Source organism: Chenopodium album, chromosome 10 (assembly GCF_948465745.1).
Source record: "Chenopodium album chromosome 10, dcCheAlbu1.1, whole genome shotgun sequence".
Classification (NCBI taxonomy): Eukaryota; Viridiplantae; Streptophyta; class Magnoliopsida; order Caryophyllales; family Amaranthaceae; genus Chenopodium; species Chenopodium album.
This window is the reverse complement of record NC_137843.1, coordinates 11,858,508-11,880,658: the sequence shown is the minus strand read 5'-3', so window position 1 is coordinate 11,880,658 and position 22,151 is coordinate 11,858,508. Positions and strand designations below refer to the sequence as shown.

Genomic DNA, 22,151 nt, shown 5'->3' with positions numbered 1-22,151 from the left:
CTCATCTTCATCTTCCTCATCATCAACACTCTCATCATCATCATCATCCATCAACAATCCCTCATCATCATCAGGGATGTAATCATCCTCATCATCATCTTCAAACCCTTGTTGCCCATCATCACCTAAATTGACAGTGACCTCCCTTCTCCTTCTACTCCCAACCCCTTGACTAAGACTGTCTCCCCTCAATGACTGAGTTTTCTATTAATATCCCTTTCCTCCTAGCTGTTGTAAGAGGAATCTTCCTCTTAATAGTGGTGAAAGCTTGGGAAGACCTAGTTGACCCTGATGTTTTTCCTTGCTCCCCTATTTCAGGTGTAGGGTTGACTGGAGTAGGAATGACAGAAGGTACAATAGGGTTATCTTGTGTTTGAATTTCAGCATGCTCATTGGGAAGAGGTGGTTGGGTTAGGTGTGCAGGATCAGTGGGTTGAATTTCAGCTAGTGATGACTGGTTAGCATTTTCTGGAACAGGGGTTGGGGCTTTCTTGCCTTGTTTTCTTGGGCTCCTCCTTACTACAAGAACTGGGGGTGTGTGTAATTCAGTATTGGGAATGCGATCTGCAGCAGGTATTTGGGTTTGAGTCTGATTTTGAACCCCAGAATTGTCAATACCCAACCACTGCTCAAAAGTGAACCCAGTACTTCTACCCCTCCCTCTGCTCCCTCTGCCCCCTCTACTTCCTCTCCCTCTGCCCCCTCTGCTACCTCTCCCTACCCCCCTTTCTCCCTCTCCCTGTATCCCCTCTTCCTTTCCCTCTTCTTCCTCTACCTCTTCTAGTACTAGATTCCCTATACATTTCTTTTTCTATTTCTATGTCAGTCATTGTCATGTCAGGGTCAATCTGCATATCACTTAATTGCTGGTGCAAAATTTGATCTTCCCTAGCCTGCATTGTACTTTTCCAAGGTACTAATTTCTTTGTTGGTTCCTTTGGTACAGATTCTACTAATTTCTCAGTTTGATTAGATTCATTGACAGCTTTTCTTGCTTCCTCTGCCCATTCTTCATGCAGTTTTTTTGTTAACCTACTAGTTCTTAAATTAAATGCAGCTTGTGCAATATCTGTTTCACACTCACCATTATCAACCCAAATATGAATCAGAGTTTTACCAGGTAGCCTCTCAAACATTTCCATGAAATCAAAATCATTCCTAAGCTCATATTGTCTCATCTTCCAACAATACTCAAACCTAGGGTATCTAGGTGTTTCCAATTCCTCTATCCTACATATTTCCAAGTAGTCTACGATCACATCAACCAAAGAAGCCTTATCAATGTCATCTATAATAACCTCAACATCAGTATGCTTATATTGAAACTTAAGCACCACTGGATAATCCATTCTGCAACAATTTCATATGAAAAAATTCAAAAAATAGAATACAGATCTACAAAAACAAGATACATGCTTTCTCACAACGCATGCAATGCAATTTTACCCCTAAACACAAACAAACTTGCGCATTTCATGCAATTTTACCCAAAACTAACAAAAACATCAAAATCCAAACCAAAAAAAATAAAATTTATACAAATAACATCATACAACTGCGTAATTCAGCAAAAATAACCCTAATTTTTCCAAATTCAACACCAAAATAACCATTTCGCAACTCATACAACATCAAACAGCAAAATCAACCAAACCAAGAATAATTGGACATACCTTGCGTCTTCCAAACAAATTATAACAAGATCGCTTCCTTTTACTTGAAATCCTGCCCAAAGATCTTCCCAGAAATCGAAATCCTCAAGCAGAACCAAGGTCGAAGATGAATGAGATGAGTGATAGAGAGAGAAAAGCTTTTCGAGTTAAACGAGGGTTGGTGGGAGTTTTTATTACTCACCAGATTTAAATGTAACCACAAATCATTAAACTTAACGGGCAAATGACGTTTTAAGCTTAATAAGGTTACGTTTGTAACTTTTTAAAAGTTTGAGGCTACCATTGAGAATTGAAAAAAAAAAATTGGCTACCATTGAGAAAAAGCAAAAACACAAGGCTACCATTGAGAATTTCCCCATTAGAAAAAACACGTTTATTGATTGGCAATTTCGTAAATAAATCAATAATTTTACATCTACACATCAAAAAATAATAATTTTACATCTAAAGCTATTGATTTTATTATGGAAATATTGTGATGACTAAGACAATGACTAACCAATTGATAAAACACAGGTTTTTTAGTGCAACATGGGTTACTTGAAAGGTTGTATTATAGGGTTACTTGTAATCTGGAGTTACTTGTATTATAAGGTTACTTATATGGGTTACTTGTATTGTGGGGTTACTTGTAAGTGTTACTTGTATTCTGAGTAACTCCTACAAGTAACTCCAAACCAAAACCCCATACCAAATCAGTAACACCCTACAAGTAACCTCTGACCAAAACCGATAACACCCATACAAGTAATCCCATAATACAAGTAACTCCTGACAAAATTGGTAATACCCTACAAGTAACCCCTGACCAAAACCAGTAACACCCATACAAGTAACCCCATAATACAAGTAACACCTACAAGTAACCCCTGACAAAACCAGTAACACCCTACAAGTAACTCCTGACCAAAACCAATAACACTTATATAAGTAACCCCAGAATACAAGTAACACCTATAAGTAACCCCTGACAAATCCAGTAACACCCTACAAGTAACCCCTGCTGCACCATGTGGCCAGCCGCATACAAAAATTTGTATTAATGAAAATATACTGTAATTACTAATGCACCTTTTTTTTTTTTTTTTTTGAATAGTAATTACTAATGCACTTGGTAACAATTGATCACATTATCACGAAAGATTGATATTGGGATGTTGGTGCTCTTTCATTTAACCATAAACCCTCAAATAGTTCAAAACATTAAAACCATTCCTTCGTTGGAAAATGTTTAGTTAGATGAACTAAATCGGGAGTTTATAGTAGCGGAGAGTTAATTGTTAAGTCAACAATTTGGTTAGCTCATGTCTGTAATTGTATTCTCCTTCTAAATGGGAATTTTCATGGTTATGGAAACTAGATATTGCCCCAAAACTAAAGATCATTATTTATCAATTGCTACATAACAACCTTCCAACCAGAATTGTTCAATTTCGGGTATAAGATCCAAAATTTCGAATAAAAAATAACGTGACTCGTATTGATGACCGTTTACGATCCAAATATTCGAATTTTTTTCGAATATTTGACTGAATTGGATACCTGGAATTTTGGATAAAGTTTACAAATTAAGTCAAAAACAAATTGGATGGATTTAAACAACCCTACTTCCAAAAGGACTTTTTTTTTTTATTGGTGGCCAAAAATTTCACTTCATCATAGTCAATTACTTCTTCCGTCTAAATAATGAACACACTTAACTATTTTAACTTTTATTTTTCTTGACTTTGACTATCTTTTAATGCTATTATATACGAATAAAATAAAGTGTAGAGAGTACGAGAATATGAGAGTTTGGATGGAAGAAAATTCGGTGCAAATAGGGCCAATAGGCTGTAAATTGTAATGCTAGACATTGTTGGGCTTGGTTAATAAAATTTATGTGCTTGTTTCTTGTAAAAAAAACAAAAAACAAAAAAAAAGGTTCTCATACATGAAACACTTTTGTAAAGCTTATTTTGAACAATTTGCAAGAAGTTAATGAATTGTAGTCCTCTTTGGGACTATGTTTCAATAAAAACAAATAATAATAATAATAATAATAATAATAATAATAATAATAATAATAATAATAATAATAATAATAATAATAATAATAATAATAATAATAATAATAATAATAATAATAATAAAATTGACAACTACCATCTACAATTGTTGCTGTTTTAGCAATTATCACATACAGTTTTGGTTTTTTTTTTTTTAATTTACCACAAACTATTTTTCAAAACATTAAAACTTCCCACTTATTTAGCTCTCAACTCAAATGTGACGTCATGTTGGGGCCCACTAACTACCTTTTTCCTCCCATTCTTTCTTTCTCACTAGATTTCTCATTTTCATGTATTGTATTCCTCTCAAAATTGGGGAAACACTTCAATTCGTGAAATAATTAACATGAATATATAATTTAATTTGAAGTTTTTCCTCAATTTTGAGAGGTGTACAATATAAGGGAATGAGAAACCGAGTGAGTAAAGGAAGAAAGTGAGGGAAAAAGGGTAGAAAGATAGTTAATGGACCCCACATAACATCACATTTGAGTTGAGAGCCAAGTAGGTGGGAAGTTTTGATAATTTAAAAAATAATTAGTGGTAAAATTCAAAAAAAAAAAAAAAAAAAAAAACACTTTTCTTAATTTACTCCCTTATTTTTAATGAGAAGAAAAAAAAGGATTAAGAGTATCCATACCTTTTAAAAAGTATGTAATAACTTTTATGAATAATATTTGGACAATTGTACCCTCTAAAATGTTTATTTACTTATTAACCCTTATTAATCTTAATTGCTTTCTTTTATGAACTCTTAAAAGAGTGTGTGGACATTTGTATCCTTACAAATATTTGTTTATGTATTTTCCCTCATTAATGATTCCAATAACTAAATTTGTGATATAAGGTCAAACCGAAAGCACTCCCCGGACATCGCTATCTATGTTGCGCGCATCGTACGTGTTTGCTACCCTATTAAACGTATAATAATAAAGCTCTAAAAATACTTCGGCCATGGGACTGCAAATCAGAGTCAATAAAGTATACTCTTATAGTCTTATCATAGTTTCGTAATGAAAGTATAAAACTATATATAACTATCAAATAATAAAAACCTACTATGCTGATTGGAATGCTTGGCTCAAGTTTAATCTTTCACAGACTCAAAAGTGGAGAGCAATACTCTCAATGGGAATGTGGCATATCTAGAAATTAAGAAATGGTGTTATCTTTAAAAATGAGATATACAATTGCAATTCTGTGTTCAACAGATTAATAATTGATTATCAAATCAATTCTTTTGTATTGCAGGGAAGTGATAAGGGAAAAGGTATTCTGGATGATGCAAGGAGTTCCTCTACTGCCATCCTAAGAGCATGAATATTGGAGAGGATATCTATCCTCTTGAAGGTGGTTTTTGCTTACGTGGACATATCCTCTCTGATACTAGGAATTATTGAGGATTCGAGAGGGGAGGAGGATGCTCATGAATCCTCTTCTGTTGAAGGAAATTGCACCTCGTCTACCGCGCCAAGAGGATGAATAAATGCAGCGTTTCAAGCAAACAACAAAACAAACGACGATGTTTTGTTAAATAAAAAAAAAGGAAAAAATAAATCATCTGACACAAACATCAGAACTACAAAATGGCGGATGTAACGGCAATATTTTTAAACCAACCTTCCATTGCTTGACAAGTGGCATTTTTTAATTTGTTACATTTGTTACATGATAGCATAAAAATCTTATAACGGTAATTAATAACAAACGGTAACTTATTTTACAAAACTGATTCCACCAACAGCTTTATTTTTTTTCTCTATAAAATGAACCTAATTTTGGCCATTTTTATGCACTTCAAATTTTCATATTTTTCCTCTCTTTCCTTTATTTTTAAAATTTTCTTCTGTAATGGATCCAAATAATCCTAATTATGGAAGAAATATGAATTTTCCAACTGAATACAATGCAAATACTCCCCCTTTTGATCCAAATATATTCAATAATCCACAATTTCAAGCTGCTTTGCAATGGTTTGGTAGCCACCAAAGACCTATAAACCCGAATTATACATCCCAAATACCTCACCAATGTCATGGGAGTTCATCTTCACAAAATGTCCCATTATTTCCCATGTCCCAACATTTTACCCAACCCATGGATCAATCTCCAGGAGTAAATGTTAGTAGCACTGCTTCTCCAACAGAAGATGTACGGGAAGCTCAACATATAGAAGATCTCGATGATGATAGTTGTTGACATTACTGGAGAAGACCCCAATGATAAAAAAGCTAGTGCATGGAGTATAGCTGAAGATAAAGCGCTTGTTTCAGGCCACATCAATGCCGATGGGAATGTTACCATAAATACAAAACGAACTAAAGCCGGTTTATGGTCTGTAATTGGGAAGTTATACGAAGAGGCACGGGTAGAGAACCTTGAAGAGATAAAAGAACGGACCATTAAGTTCATGCAACAACATTGGGATTTTATCAACAAATAGGTTTCAAAATGGGTTATGGCGTACGGTTAGATCCTACGACACCCGAAAAGTGGAAACTCAGGCGGGGACGCTGTCCAACGTGCCCATGAGTATTATGCAAAACTCAATCATGGAAAACACTTTACTTTGATGCATTGTTTTGAAACAATGCAAAATTTTCCTAAATGGGACCCACATATGGTCCAAGAGCTTCCTTTGGAGAGCGAGGGAAGTGGGAGACGATCTGAACCAGAATTACCAAATGTGGGTGCTGGAAGAAAGCGGCCTCCGGGTATAAAAAAATCAAAGAGTTTAGCTGCAGAAGGTAGTAATTCTTCTACATCGATAAACCTTGAAGCTTTCAACACAACTCTTCACGAAACTAGTGATAAGCGGCTTGATCAAGGAGAACGAATGATTGACTTGATAAGTAAAAGGAGCGAAGATAGAAAAAAGCAAAAGGAGGAGGAGATGAAATTCAGCATGTTACGTTCATTGATGGCAAAACCCGTCCTCGATGAATTTGAAGCCGAAATGTACAAGAAGCTTAGAGAGGAGTTTAGTAACAGGTTTTTTTAAATATATAAGTTAAGTACTTGTTATTTTTATGTATTAACTATTTCATCTTTTCATTTCTATATCAAGTTAAGTTCTTGTTATTGTTATGTATTAACATTATGTTTAAGACTTGTTTTAGCACTTAAGATGTAATCGTACGTAGTATGTAGTAGTAATTTAAATCGTATGTATTTTTAAATGATATTAGATGTTGTAATCTTATGTGTTGGAGTAATAATATTATGTTTCTACAAAAAAAAAAATGTAATTTTCTATTAAGTAGAGCTTATATAAGTTTTGTCACATGAAAAATATTTTATGTTAATTACTCTTATCTATAACAAAATCTTACCTTATCTACCAAAAATCTTATCCCTCTGGTAAAAATCTTATCTTATGTTAAAAAATCTCATTTTATCTGCCAAAAACTCTTATCTTATCTGCTATAAAATCTGACCTTATCTAACGAAACCTTATCCACTGTTAAAGATGGGCAACGGGCCGTGCCGTGCCTAGCCGTGCCGCGATGGTGGGCGTGCCGTGCCTAAATTTGGCACACCCCAGCCCACGGCACGGCACGGCCCACGTGCCTGGTGGGCCGTGCCGGGCCGCGGGCCAGACCGTGCCACTTTTTTTTTTTTAATATTTAATAAATGTAAATAAAAAACGATATATATATATATATATATAGTACAACTTAATTTTATATAAATAATGTTATTAATTTATTTTTATGTTAATGTTAATATATTTTGTTTTGAACAACTTTATTTTAATTAAGGTTATATAAATTATTTATCTAATTATGTTTAAGTTTATATAAATAATGCTATTAATTTAGCAAAAAAACAACAATACATATAACAAAAAAAAAATTACGAGTGTCGTGCCCTCGTGCCATGTGTCGTGCCCTCGTTCCATGTGTCGTGCTGGCGTGCCGATCTACAGGCCGGCCACCGTGCCACCCGCAGTGTGCATGTGCCGATTCCAAGATTTTTGTTCATGGAACGGCCCACGGCCCACAGGTGGGCCGCCGTGCCGGGCCCGTACCGGCACGACCCGTGCCCATCTTTATCCACTGTTAACAAAATCTTATCTTCTGTTAGAAAATCTTATCTTATGGTAAAAAATCTTATCTTACCAGATTGCAAATCATTTTTTGTATCTTTAATTTTATCTCAATTGTCTATAAATTGACCTATGTCACTTACAACACTTTCACTATCACAACTACAACTGCATATTACTAATTTTAAAATGAGTAGTAATTCAAATTTTTCTACTTCTAGTGATGAAATCTATGACTACATGTTGCTTGATTTTATTGAGGAAAATCGGCAACAACAAATCGTAGAAGATGCATTGAGATATGTGGTTAACATCACCATGCAACAACAACAAGAAGATGTTCCACGTTAGAGAAAACGAAGGGATGTTATACCACGTAATCGCGAAGTAGCACATGATCAGTTGGTTGCTGACTATTTTAGCGAACAACCATTGTATGGTGATGATAAGTTTCGACGTAGGTTTCGCATGCGGAAACCTCTATTTATGAAGATAGGGAACCAACTAAGTGAAACTGATCGATTCTTCCAGCAACATCCAGATGCTAGTATGCGTTTAGGTGTTTCTCCAATACAAAAGTGCACATCGGCTATAAGGATGTTAGCATATGGCTGCGCAGCTGATCAAGTTGACGAGTACCTCAAGCTTGGGGCAACTACGGCTAGGCATTGTATCACACATTTCGTTGACGGAGTGATTCGTGAATTCTTAGCAGAATACTTGAGGAAACCAACCCTTGAAGATATGAATCGCCTTCTAAGAGAAGGAGAGGAAAGAGGTTTTCCTAGTATGTTGGGAAGTATCGACTGCATGCATTGGGAGTGGAAAAATTATCCAGCGGGATGGAAAGGGATGTATCAAGGGCGATCGAAAACGGCGACGGTTATCTTAGAAGCTATTGCATCTTGTGATTTGTGGATATGGCATGCCTTTTTTGGAACACCTGGATCCTGCAACGATATAAATGTCCTTCAATGTTCACCTGTCTTTGACGACATTTTAAATGGTCATGCTCCACAAATTCAGTTCACCGTGAACGGAAATACTTACAATCAGGGGTATTATCTCACTGATGGGATCTACCCAAAATCGGCAACATTTATAGATGCAATAACTGCACCGCAAACCCCTAAACAACGATTGTTTACTACCAAACAAGAGAGTATTAGAAAAGATGTAGAACGTGCATTTGGAGTGTTGCAAGCTCGATTTGCCATGATAAGACGTCATGCTTTGGCATGGAGTGTCGAAATGTTGTGGAAAATTGTTATGGCGTGTATTATCATGCAGAATATGATCGTGGAAGATGAGCGCGAAAGTTATCTTAACTATTGGGATCCTAATGAGTTTGCTACTGAACAACCCGAGTATTTAGCAGGAACTTCAAACCGAAGAGCAACGACTTTCACCGTAACCCCGCGCTACCAAAATCCTAATCTAACCACATTAATGGCAACACTGGAAAATCTCCACGATAAACAAACTCATATATGTCACTTAAACAAGATTTGGTAGAATATTTGTGGGCAATATTTGGGCATAATAGTATACGGTAAGGAAAAAGGAGGATATTTAGTTATTTGTCTTTAATTTCTTGTATTTGTTGTACTTTAGTGTATCAATTAATGTTTTTATTCCTAAGTCCATGTGTTATTGTATCAAAATGTTGGTAAAGTATGGTAATTTTTATTATGCTAATTATCGAACACTAATTATTATTATTATTATTATTATTATTAGATCTTATCATTAAAGAAATCAATAATAAATAATCAATAATAATATGATGGGGCCATATTTATAGTATAAAATATATCAAGAGAATACCCTTTGATGTGGGAAAAATAAATGGAAGAGGATGGAAGAGAGGAAAGAGATAGTGGAAAATGAGGTGGATGAAAGAGAGTATGAGGTGTCAAAATAGGGTAAGGAGAGAGAATAAATCAGAGGATAAAGCCATACTCTCCAATATTCATGTTCTAACCTGAAAGCCTCCTAGAGCTGGTTTTTGAAGTTGAACACTGATGGGACTTGGAAGAATTCAGAAGAAGCAGGAGGAGGAGGAGGTGTTTTTAGAACAGACAAGGGAGAACGGTATTTTGGATTCTCCAGTAAATATAATGCAAGTTCGGTTTTGGCTGCTGAGCTTTATGCCTTACGTGAAGGAATAAACTATGCCAGAGCTATTCCTGTTCAATTCCTAGAGGTGGAGACTGATGCTTAGGCTATCAAGGGAATGCTGAACAAAGAGACAGAAGACCCTCATCATGAGCTTGCTGCTTTGATTATTGATGTGGGAAGGCTTTTAAGGAACAAGGATATGACTATCATCTTCAATCATATTCCAAGGGAAGTTAATTTTGTGGCGCATTATCTCTCTAGATATGCCATGGATATGCACATTGGTCATAAGCCTCATTATGTGGTTCCAGCTAGTGTCAAGGCAGCATATGACGCTGATCTTCGTGCAATGGGTGTTCTTGCTACTTCTTAATGGATGTAGGGATAGGCTTTTATTTCTGTTAGGAATGTATGAACTATTTTATCTTTCTCAGTCTTTTGCTACTGTTAAAACTCAAACTTTAGCTTGCATTTTGGATTTATGCAGGTTGTTAACAACTAGGTTGTATTATAATTAGGACTTAATGTCCACGTAATATATGCTTCTGTTTCTCTTGAAAAAAAAAAATTATAAAAACCTACTAAAAATGAAAATCAAATGCTTAAATTTAACTCTCACAAAAAAGAATATTGATCACCATGGAGTCACAGTCAACGCCTTCAAAATGATCTTCAAAGTCCTTAGAATCAAGATTTGGACAACGCTTGAAAAGCCAAGTAGTTTGCACAAATTGCTGTAGTGTAAACCAGAAACTTGGTTCCTTACAGTCGGAATAAGCAAAACAACAGTATACCTGTGAACCTGTTACATATACTGTAAAGTGTGATCTGCAAGCTTGCTCCCGCAGTCCCGCTATCATTGCGATCATTTTTACAGAGCTCTTTAAATTAATTCTCAACGTGAATTTCTTCTTTCCACCCTAACAGAGCAACCATCTTCAATAAACACTTGCCAGACTTTAGGCTTCTACAAGAAAATAGGGAAACACGATATCACAGCTTTTAGAGTTATTTCCATTTAAGTGTAATAGTAAAAGATGCAAGTACATAATTACCGGTTGGCGACCTCCACAACATAAAGAAGTTCTCATGGCAATAGGCAACAGTCCAGACTTTTAGAAGCATCTGATAACACGTGGAAGCATAGATCTTGAAAACAAATTCCCCCAGCACAAGCCTAATGTTTGGAGTTATCTAGCAATCCCATAACCTTCATCAGAAATGCATATTCATAAGCCTTTTCCTCAGATTGCCCAAAACGGCCTCCTTCGCCAAAATGTCCTCCATACATTTCTGTCTTCAAGATAACAGCACGAGAGCAGCTTTTATATGTTTCTTCTCGTACTTTAGCCACCCATTTTGCAGCTTCCCATACTCCAACCCTGAGATAAACACAATCACACATCAATCAGTACTCCAAAGTCACTGGTCATGTCCCGTCAATTAAAAAAAAAGTCATTGGTCATGTCTTTGTCACGTGCTCATATTACAATACTAAGCAATGCTTATCTGTATTTCTGTTTTGGGGGGATGGATTGATGTTTTGGGAGGGAGAAAATCACAATATAATGGAAGAGACAATAAAACTTACCTTGAGTCATTGAATGCTGCAGTGACAAGCATTGAAGGATAGCAAAGTCCCTTATTTATATTGTCATAAGGAGAATATTCCATAATTTTCTCGAATTGAGATTCAATTTTAGGATTTCCGAATTCATCATAATCCAATATGGTTAGAGGCAAGCTGTCATCCATCAATGTGTTGCATACATCAAGGAAAGGAACCTGATATGCAAAGAATTTGATCAATATTGGATGAACAAATTCTAGATTTATATGCTTGTCAAAAAGCTTTGACGCAATGTAGTCTGTCTACATCTAGCAGAGTAAATTCAAAAAAGCCAAAGATTGCAACAGATTATGAAGCATATAAAAGTAATCGGTAAACACGATAACTAGTATGTTGCCATCAGCCATCAACACAGCAAAAATCACGTACTGTTTCTTCCATTGCTATTTTTAAAAGGAACACAGCTACCTCCATCCTTAGGGGTTACTTGGTCAGCCTACATAATCTCACTCTGGAAGTTCTGGACTCTTCATACCACAAAGTGCTTAACAAAACAAATGAACCCAAAACATGAATCTTTGATGTATCCAGATGTCTTAGCTCTTTTAGCTCACCCTATATCCTTCTTGCAATTAATTGAACCAAACCAACACGAGGTAAATAAAAAATTCAAATGATCCTCCGATTCATAATAGTACCTCTTTTGTTTTAGTCCGAATCAATTATTTTTTGTGTCATCAAAGTAAAAAGTTTGACCATATATTGTGATTTGTATGCATGAATGACATCATGTGGGATCTTGTTCGATTCATTTCAATGTGTATTTTCATAATACCAACTATTATAATTTTAGCTAATATATAGTTATAGATATTAACAGTCCAATATTTACATTGGAGACCACACAAAATGCAAGTGAGTAGAAAAATAGATGTAGTACAAATCACCCCTGAAAATACATTGACAATAACTATTAAAGACTGTACTACTTATAATAGATTTGCATCAAAATTTATTCCATAGTCTTGTCTTTTAAAATAACTTATCACAAATGATGAGATAATACAATGGTCAAAGTTCTACCCTGGAAAACATAGCTGCCTTAATCCATTAAACCTCCTAATTCCCAAGCAGAAGAGTCAGTATTTTGATTCAATAACTGCAAGACTACGACAAGAGGGAAATTTTGTGTTGCAACTACAATACTCCTTAATCAAAATAAAATCATACTACTAATTTCACCATAGTTATAGCTTTTATTACAAGTTATTTGAAGATGCTCCACTAGTTTGCACTGGCTAAAGCTTAAAAGCTAGGTGAATCTAGACCTCTCTAAAATTTCATCCACAACAAGATGCATGCTGGCTGTAATTATTAACTTCACAAGGAGCTTCTTCTGAGTAATTCACTTTTTATAAACACATCTGACAAAACAGAGGAAACATAACCTCACTAGGAATGACGAAGAAATGACAATCAGTTACCTTTAAAATCACAGCACAAAAGAGACCAGGATGAAAATTGATAGCAGCACCCACAAGCAGAGACCCGGCACTAGTTCCAATGGCAGCAAGCCTACCTTTTGTAGCATAGCCCTCATTGACTAGATACTTACCACATGAGACAAGATCGTATATAGAGTTTATCTTATTAGCTCCACTTCCATATTGATGCCAGGAAGGATCAGGACCACCTCCACCCCTGCTCATAAAAAATAATCTAGCCTTCAGTTTTAAACCAGTAAAGAGAGAGAGGGGGGGGGGGGGGGGGGGGACACTACCAAATAGAACGTAGATATTTTCTGCAATAATTTAACTTGACAATTATGCCAAATCTACAAAATAGTGAGGCACTAAACAATGTACAATCCAGAGTAGCCTGATCATATTAGAAAGTCACCCATGACCAACATTCGGAATGTAACACAGTTTTTACACACTAGGAGATTCAGGGTTCAATAAGAAGGAAGCCAAAGCATGGAGGGTTGATGGTGATTCTGGGAACCTACTATAATAAAACTATATAAGTATATATCATTGAAGCTACCAATCAAGATTCATTTAGACTAAAATGACACCATATTTAGATAATAGGATAATAGTACACCTCAAGTACATGAACTAACCTCACATCAGCAAATGCCACTACCCATCCACGGTCAAGTAAGCTGAGGCGATCTGAGGACCAGCTTTTATCTAAGACTTCGCCATATGCACCATATGCTTCAAGGATCCCAGGAGACTGTCCCTTGTGATGCATATCTTTTGAGTATACTATGGTTAAAGGAATCTTGGTACCATCATGGGAAATGACCTCATGTATTTCGGAAGCATAATTCACCGAAAATTCGTTCCAGCTGTGTGATTTTTTTACCTCTTGTCGCTTGCACTTATCATTTCTAATGTTTGATAGTGGTTCACCATCAATACCAAATTTTGATGAGTCGGCAAGTGCACTTTCAGTAGCACACAACACCTCTTCTTGGTGAACAACATTAAAGCTACGTCTAGATAAGTCATATTCAACTACTAAATCAGGCATCTGCAAGTAAATGGAGAAGCAGAATGTATTAAACAAACTGCATTGGATATAAATGGAGAAGCAAACCACTTTATTAGTTCCATGAGCATTGGAAAGTGAAGCCATTACAAATTCACTGATAAGTAGTCATATGGATTGCGCACTCGATAGAGAAGAGTGAATACTACATGTTTTTCCAGAAATTTCTATTGTAAAGCTGGTTGTACCATATGCATGGAAATACCAAAGACACTTCAAGTATGATATGTACTTTAACATCAAACTAACGTAAAAAAAGAAAAAATACTAAACAAGTCAATAATGCAAGACCTTCCTTTTTATGAGGTTAATCAGAGGCTATACCACAGGAGAGGAAAGAAGCACGCTGTACACTGAGGCCATGTAGTCATGGTTTGATCCCGGGGCCATTGTGCACAGCTCAGAGGGTACAGGGAAAGTCCAAGGATTCAAATCTTCAATCTCCACGATGCGCTGAGAAAAACCCATACTGTAAATATTAATATAAGATTTATGTATGGATAAGAATGTTAATTTGAAAATCAAAGGTGCGATCATAAATGAACTATTATACACTCCGTGATACATATTAAATGCCTTGTGTATCAACAAGACTAAGCCCATATGAGTGCTGAGGAGTGACAGCAAAGCATGGGAATAGATAAATTGACAAGAGGTTAACTAAAAAGAGGTGTGAAACAGTATAGTCATTAATTCATTATAGCGCATCATAAGATGCCAATTTGACAATCGAAAAAGAAATAAGTGATGTTAACCAAAGAAAAGAATTCATATTAAAAATATGGAGTTTAGTCAAAAGATCCAGTGCTAAAAATTACACACTTTAAGGGAGAAGGAGCATACAAAATACTCTAGCCAAGGTTTAGCAAATAATATACAAAACTAGGTCAGAATATCGACTGAGATCCTTATCAGAGCCTAAAAATGAACAAACATATATATGAAGGGGGGATAATTTTAATGGCCTATTCACTGACTGACAATTTTATGAATTAAACTAAGCTCATTCTCTATGATCTCTATAAATAAATTATAGATTAATCAGTCTCTAAACTATATTATTGTTGATTTCCAATCAAACAGAGCATGGAATTGCATAGAGAAGTATTGCTTGAGTCCTCAATCCTATCTACTAATACCATACAGGAAGGTCAAAGCCTAACCTAATGCTCCCTTTCACTCTTAGAGTGGAGTAAGGTGAAAAGCCATTATGGTTTACCTTACCCTAAATGAACATGGTTCTAAGTACAAACAAAGATGAAAGCAATTGAAGGGTCAAGGTAAACCAAGGTTCAAGCTTCTTACCACACCTACCGGGATTTTTGACCAATGTAAAATTGTTAAAGAATTTGTTCTTTATTCCATTATACTATAAAATTGTCTTCCATAAAAGATTCAAAAGACTACAAACGAGATAGTAGAGAGAAAATGATGACATTATGTGAAGCTGTTGAGGACTCAGAGTACTTAAATTTGGTCAATGGATATGATTTAACTAATGCACCGATTTACGATATTATTTTAGCTAAATTACATTAAAATGTTAATGGAATGAAAATTAAATTTACAATCTAGTACATGATATGCAATATTTGAAAATGTCTTTGGGCCCCCAAGAAGCTAATTTATAAATTTATCCCAAATTAAAATAAGCGATTTCGTTGTGCATGCATGTTTGGCATATCTAGTACCTTGCTGTTGACATCAATAGGCAGATTAACAGAACAAATCATAGAAGAGCCCTCCTTGTCATAATAAAGGACTAAATTCTTATCAAAAACGTCCATATCCTGCAAGCTGGTTCCCTTTTTGGGCAGTATAATATTCTGAAAAGAAAGGCACATCAATCACTATATAGGGCAATATATTTTGAAAAGAAAGGGCAACATATTCTGAAAAGTTTTGGATCCTGCAACCTATATTGTAACCCTTTTTTTTTTTTTTTTTTTTTTTGCAATATAGGTTTTGTTTAATAATAATGATCTATCATAAACAATATGTTGCTTAGAAGATTCCTCTGTGCGCCTTTTGGATTTCAGTAACAAACATCCATTTTCATATCCTGGTTAGTTATAGTTATAGGTCAATGGGACAAGCAACTTTATAGGACTATTGACTATATATTTTACAAGGAAATAAGCCAGGCGTTCTTTGAAAAAGAAACCTTGATAGTGTAAGGCTAGAGAATGACCTGCCAATCAGCAGAATTTATATCTTCAACTCTGCAGATACCAAGGTAAAAGTTTCCACAATGTAGCTTCTCAACCTCTACTGAAGGATGATTTGTAAGAACATAGAAAAAACCACGGTGATGTTCCAAAAAATACTGCACACCATGGACACGTTTATGTACTCTGTGGAGACTATCAAATGGATTTGCTGCATCAATGACATAGACCTTTAAAACAGAAGATGTTCCAAATAAGGGTGCATAATAGAATTCAGACATCAGAAAAGAAATGAGCATACATGGATTCCATCACACCTCTGAAGAGGACCTTGAGTTAGAGTTTATTGTAACAAACTTGCCATCCTTTGAACAAGTAATATCCACACAAAATCTAGAATCTCTCTCTGTAAATACTATTTTTTCTTCATTTGACCCCAATTCTGTACAAAATACCCTGGAAAATGAGGGTGAAAACAATCCAGCAATCCAGAACTGAACAAATGGAAAAAAGGATGGGAGGAACTTACCTGTATGGTCTCTGGTTATCATCAGCAACGGTATAGAACAGAGCAGATCCGTCTTGAGCCCATGTCAGGCTAACAACTGCATCAGCTTTAACACTTGAGATGATATGACCATATCTCAAGTCTTTCACCTGAAGGGTGAATTGCTCAGAGCCATTTTTATCAAGAGTATATGCCAGAAAGTTGTGGTCAGGTGAGACCCGACAAGCACCCACATGAACATAACCTGAAGAATGAAATCAACTGGTATTTTAATGAAACACAGAGCCCCTTAAAGTTAATGACACCATAGATGAGAGAAAAAATCCAGCACAGGAAACATGACAAACAGAACAACAACAGAAATAAAGGAACCACCAAATCAACATGAGCCATAGCATACAGCAATAAATAATTATATTATTGAGAAAAAAAAATTAGCAGTCCTAATTTGAAAATTGTGTTTTGCTTTTGCCATGCAGAAGCAACAAACACATGCACTTCCATCCCACTAGGAATATTTTACTTGTAATTCAATCATGGTAGAAAGCTGCCCAACTTTCAAGGTTTCTGCTAGAAACTTGACAACTGGAAATGAGATATCTCACTTGGGAAGTTTATACAGAAGTGAGCCAGAGGCGAATAAGTGATTGCCTGCAGGGAGCCATGAGGCGCTTAACAGATCATGCTCAAGAGGAGCAGCTCACTGGTTCAGATTATTAATTGTGGAGGTCAATAATAACCATAAATTTTTTACGTAGTATATAAAAGTTTAGAAAATGTAATTTTCTCTAATATAAACATCCTCGGTTCAGGTTTATAAGCAATAATTGGAATTTGACACTATTCACACACTCTCCTTTGACCATCTTTACTGATTTATACTTGAGGAAAAACATAGTCATGTGGGATCTTGCTAGATCTGTCATAGCACATACATCATAATATTAATCTTTCATAATTGTTACTGATATGCTATTAAAAATTAAAATGTGCGTTGGCAAGTGTGAAACTCCCAACTTTGCAATTTAAAAAGAACGGAGGAAGTATACCAATGAATAACTAGTTTATACTAAAGGCATTAGCTTCAATGAAGTATACCAATGAAAAACTAGTATACCATAAACTAGGTATCATCCTCATTTGGTGACATTTATGAGCTTCAAAACTAATTGTTAATAGAGTCGCGTATCATTCTGTCTGTCCTAACATAAATTATAAGGGCCTTCACTAGCATCACAACTTTATTTCAAAAATTTTGCTTTCACTGTTATCTCGGTCACTTAGCAAGCACTCTAGCCGACTGAACATCAATTACAATAACCTCAACAAGCATCAGACCCAATAAAAATTAACTACAGTTCAACCTTTAGCATATAAAATGATCACGACTTGTAATTTCATAATAATAAACAACTTCAATGCAGCTCTTCTTTTCATATGACACCAAGCTAACCAGAACTTCAAGTTCAATTTTATTCCCCTTTTGCTTTTCTTTTGTGTGGGTGTGTACAGAGGGGGGGGGGGGGGGGGGGTTCATTTTTACTAGGTTTCTGTGCTTGAAACTAGATAAGTAAGAACTTACCATATTTTTCCGCAATCTCATTCCAATCAAGCAAAATCTCCTCCCTTTTAAATCCTCGTTTTATGCTACTAAATAAACTTCCTAGACCTGTAGATTCTTCTGTATCTAGTTTTCTACACAAAATAGGATATTCTTTCCCTTCTGGAATGTGTTGGTAGTAGAGCCTGGGAACAACAGCACAATAATCAGACATTAGGGTATTGAAGTAATTTTTCATTTGATCTTTATAAAGATACTTAATAGCTGCAAAATGTATCAACAATATTTCAAGTGATGTCATGCTATCAGGTGGGTAAAATAAAACTTCTTTGATCACTCATACACTCTCAAGCACATGTTCTCCTAGAAAAAATGTAAATCACAATTATACTAATGAACTCCAATGGGCTACAGTGATGTATACAATCTTCACCTCCGATTCATTAAGCCACACATTTCATGACAAGAAGATGCTCATTGAGTCATTGTAGCAATAAATAGAAGATGCAAATCAATATTTCAGGCGCCAATAGTGCTAGAAAACTCGTGATGGAATAGTCTGAAAGCTTCTTTCAGACAGGAGAATGTTTCAAGTAGGGAATATAAACACACCTAGGACCCCAAACAAACACAAAACATTTTACATAGCACTTTATCGCATGTTGATACTGTTATAATACTTGCTACCTTATATTACATTGTCAATCGTAAATAACCTACTTTGACCCTTAATTGTTCGCTATTAGACTCCACTCGCTAGAATGTCTAGATTAATCACTAGAGTTAAAAGAAGTAAGTAACTTGAAATATTTATAGAGTTAAAATTCTGTTAACGAGTGTTATATGGAAGGTAATGGATGGAAAAAAAAAATCATACATAAAATAGCCATTAAATTGAACTGGAAAACGGAGAATTATAATACTGGTACAAATTATATAACCATATTCCATACAGTTGAGACAGAGAACAGGAAAGATGAAATATGCTCCCATGCTTGGAAATGAGCAAGCTGCCCAAAATTCCGCTTACAAAGTTACTTAAATGTAAAACCACTAAGTCTATTAGCATCACGAAAAACCATCCATTGCCATTACCTTTGGTGTTGGGCAAGCTGCCCAATCTAAGCTATAGCTTTATCATTTCTCATACCAAGACTAAGTCCCCTATTTGAACGTAGAAGGGCTCAGAAAGTCGGAATACAAGAGAAGAAAATTTTAAACCAAACATTCAAAGACCACATACTCAATTATTAGAACTTGACCATTTGGTTAAATGCAAAATGTTTCCACATTGAACAATCATAGAGCTGTATGCTGATCATCAAATACAAAAACAATTTATACAAACAAACCAATTTACCATTATACAATTACCTCTAACAAAGCTACTCTAACTACATAAGCAATCATTCATATCAAGCAATTCCACTTCCCTTCTTAATTGACATGCAATTATACCCGAAACGAATGCCGAACATAATTTTTTTTTAAAAAAAATGCAGAGAGTAAAGTACCCAAATACCCATTATACCAAACCATAATCAAACCACATAGAATCAAACAATTGAAACAAACAAACAAAGCTTATAAACACAATTCAATACCAAATTATCAAAACAATCACCAAATACAAATTAACCAAAAGGGAATCTTCAAAAACAAGAAAATCGAAAAGGGTAATCGAGAAAACAACGAACCAAGGGCCCCAACGTTCAGGAGGAACAGAAATTTTGGCGGGAATCCGACTACCCATCTCAGAGAAAAGCTTCCTTTGAAAAACCCTAGTATCAGCCATGAAAGCTTCAGCATAAGAGTTCTCTTGAGAGAGAAAACTGACGAAATCTGGGTCGTTGATGTTGGACATCCAATGGTAAGGATCGTTCCAAGAACGGCCATGAACAGTGACTTTGAATGGGAGTTTCTTTGGAAATGGTGGATCAATTGAAGGGTAACTGAAATGGGGTTTGTGATCACAGAGAGTGGAGAAGAAGGTGATTGAAATGGCGGGAAGGAAGCGGAGAGAGATTGGGATGAATTTGGGTTTGAATAGGAGAGAGAGTGACATTTCAAGGTTGCAGGTTTAAGGAGTTTTAGCAGATTAGTTTTGGGGTTATGTCGTTGATAGCTGAGTTCTGTTGCTAAATACTCCTATTGGTGCGGGTGTGCGACTGTGCAAGTCCAAAAGGACTCTTTTTAGGCTCCCTAGGTATGGCTCACTTGAGCACGAGGCTGCATATAGGTTTGCAGGACTCAATACATGCTAATTTTACACTTATTTATACTGTACAATTGATGGTAAAATACTAAAATCAAAGATATTTATTTTACTCGGTATAATTATTAAAATAGGTAATGTTGACATTATTGATGGACACATGTTAATTTCTTATGAAAAATGTTTTTAACTAAACTATTTTATTTTTAATAGGATCTTGCTAACGAATGCCTTCAGCAGGGCCGTCTAAGAGGATGTGCAAGGTGAGTTTTCGCACATGGTCCTAAACTAAAAGAACCTCCAGTTAAATTCTATATTAATTTTTTTTTGAAATGTTAAATTCTATATTAATAATCTAATGCATATCAAGAGAAATATTTATGGATGTTGTAGGTGTTTTCAATTAATTTTTGGAGTAATTAAGTAATATTTTGGTCACATGTTCGATTCTCAAAGTGCTCATTAATTTTATTTTATTTTATTTTATTTCTTTATTAATTTTTTTTTTACTAAAACATATCCATAGTGCTCATTAATAACATATCCAAGGTTGCAACTTTGCATTACAAATCAGACTAGTTAGTGATAATATATCTTCATTGTAAGGTTCAAATTTAGTAATAGTAGCAATATACATACACTGAATAAAAATTTTCTTAATTGAAACACCATTGCTTAAGACATCTAGCCACCTAGTTTTTAGTGTCTCTTTTTCTTTCTTTCTTTCTTTCAGATTTTCATGTTTCTAACAGACTATTTTCGAATTGTTGAAAAATTGCATCATGATTCTATTTATTTACAAAAGAAATCTTAAAGCATGTAATTAAGTAATAAATAAACCTTGATAAATAGAGAAAGAAAAATTGTCAACTTAATTTAGTAAAATACGAAGAGCCTATTTTTAAAATTAGCACAGGCCCCAAAGAAGTTTAAGACAATCATGGCCTTCGGGTGTTAGATAAGTATTTACAATACTTTTTAAAGTGGTATTAATTTAGGAATGCATGTCAAAATCACGCATCGATAGATGTAATTAATATTTGTTGAAACCCATTGTAAACCCACTTCGAGTGCTACACGTTGGAGAAAGAAGAGAGATGGTTCCACTTTATAAGGTAGAGGAGTTATTCCCACTATTATTTGTTTCAGTATGGAACCTCTTTTAGGCTTGTTTGTGGACCAAACTGTCCTCCTCCTCGATCGGGTTGCTCAGGTTCATTTCGTATTATCTCAAACTTTAACATGGTATTAGAGCTTGGGTTGCGGCCTTGCGGGTCTTTTCTAAACTAGGTATTTAATCGTTGCTGGATAAAGATTTACCTCGACAAGATGTCCAATAATGGTTCAACTCTACTCTTACGATCACCAATTAGTTTTAGTATGGGACTTATTTTGGGATTGCTTGCGGACCAATCAAACTCTCCTAAGCTACTCCTTGTTCGGATTGCACAACGTCGCCCCTGAGGCGTTTGTTAGCTTTTGTCTTTTAAAAATTATCCTTTTCTCCTATTTTTTTTCTTCTAAGTTCCAAGACTAAATAAAAGTTTCTTTCAAAAAACTTAATTAACTCCTCTCTCAATTGGTACTTGGGTTGTGCGGCTATCAAACCATGTTGAACTCAAGAATAATTGGAGAAAACGGCTTAACCTTGCATTGATAATTGCGATAAATATATAT

At 35.2% G+C, this 22,151-nt stretch overlaps 1 pseudogene across 1 annotated transcript; it reads right to left on the bottom strand.

Moving 5' to 3' along the window:
• Window positions 1–10,402: 10,402 nt before the first annotated feature.
• On the bottom strand, window positions 10,403–20,347 carry LOC145563576 (uncharacterized; annotated as a pseudogene). Its single transcript, XR_014094560.1, has 10 exons — window positions 19,957–20,347; window positions 18,281–18,444; window positions 16,720–16,942; window positions 16,214–16,646; window positions 15,714–15,848; window positions 14,347–14,475; window positions 13,589–14,004; window positions 12,948–13,164; window positions 11,485–11,678; window positions 10,403–11,275 (listed from the first exon to the last, which is right to left on the bottom strand). The product of XR_014094560.1 is annotated as an uncharacterized LOC145563576 (transcript).
• Between the last annotated feature and the right edge of the window lie 1,804 nt (window positions 20,348–22,151).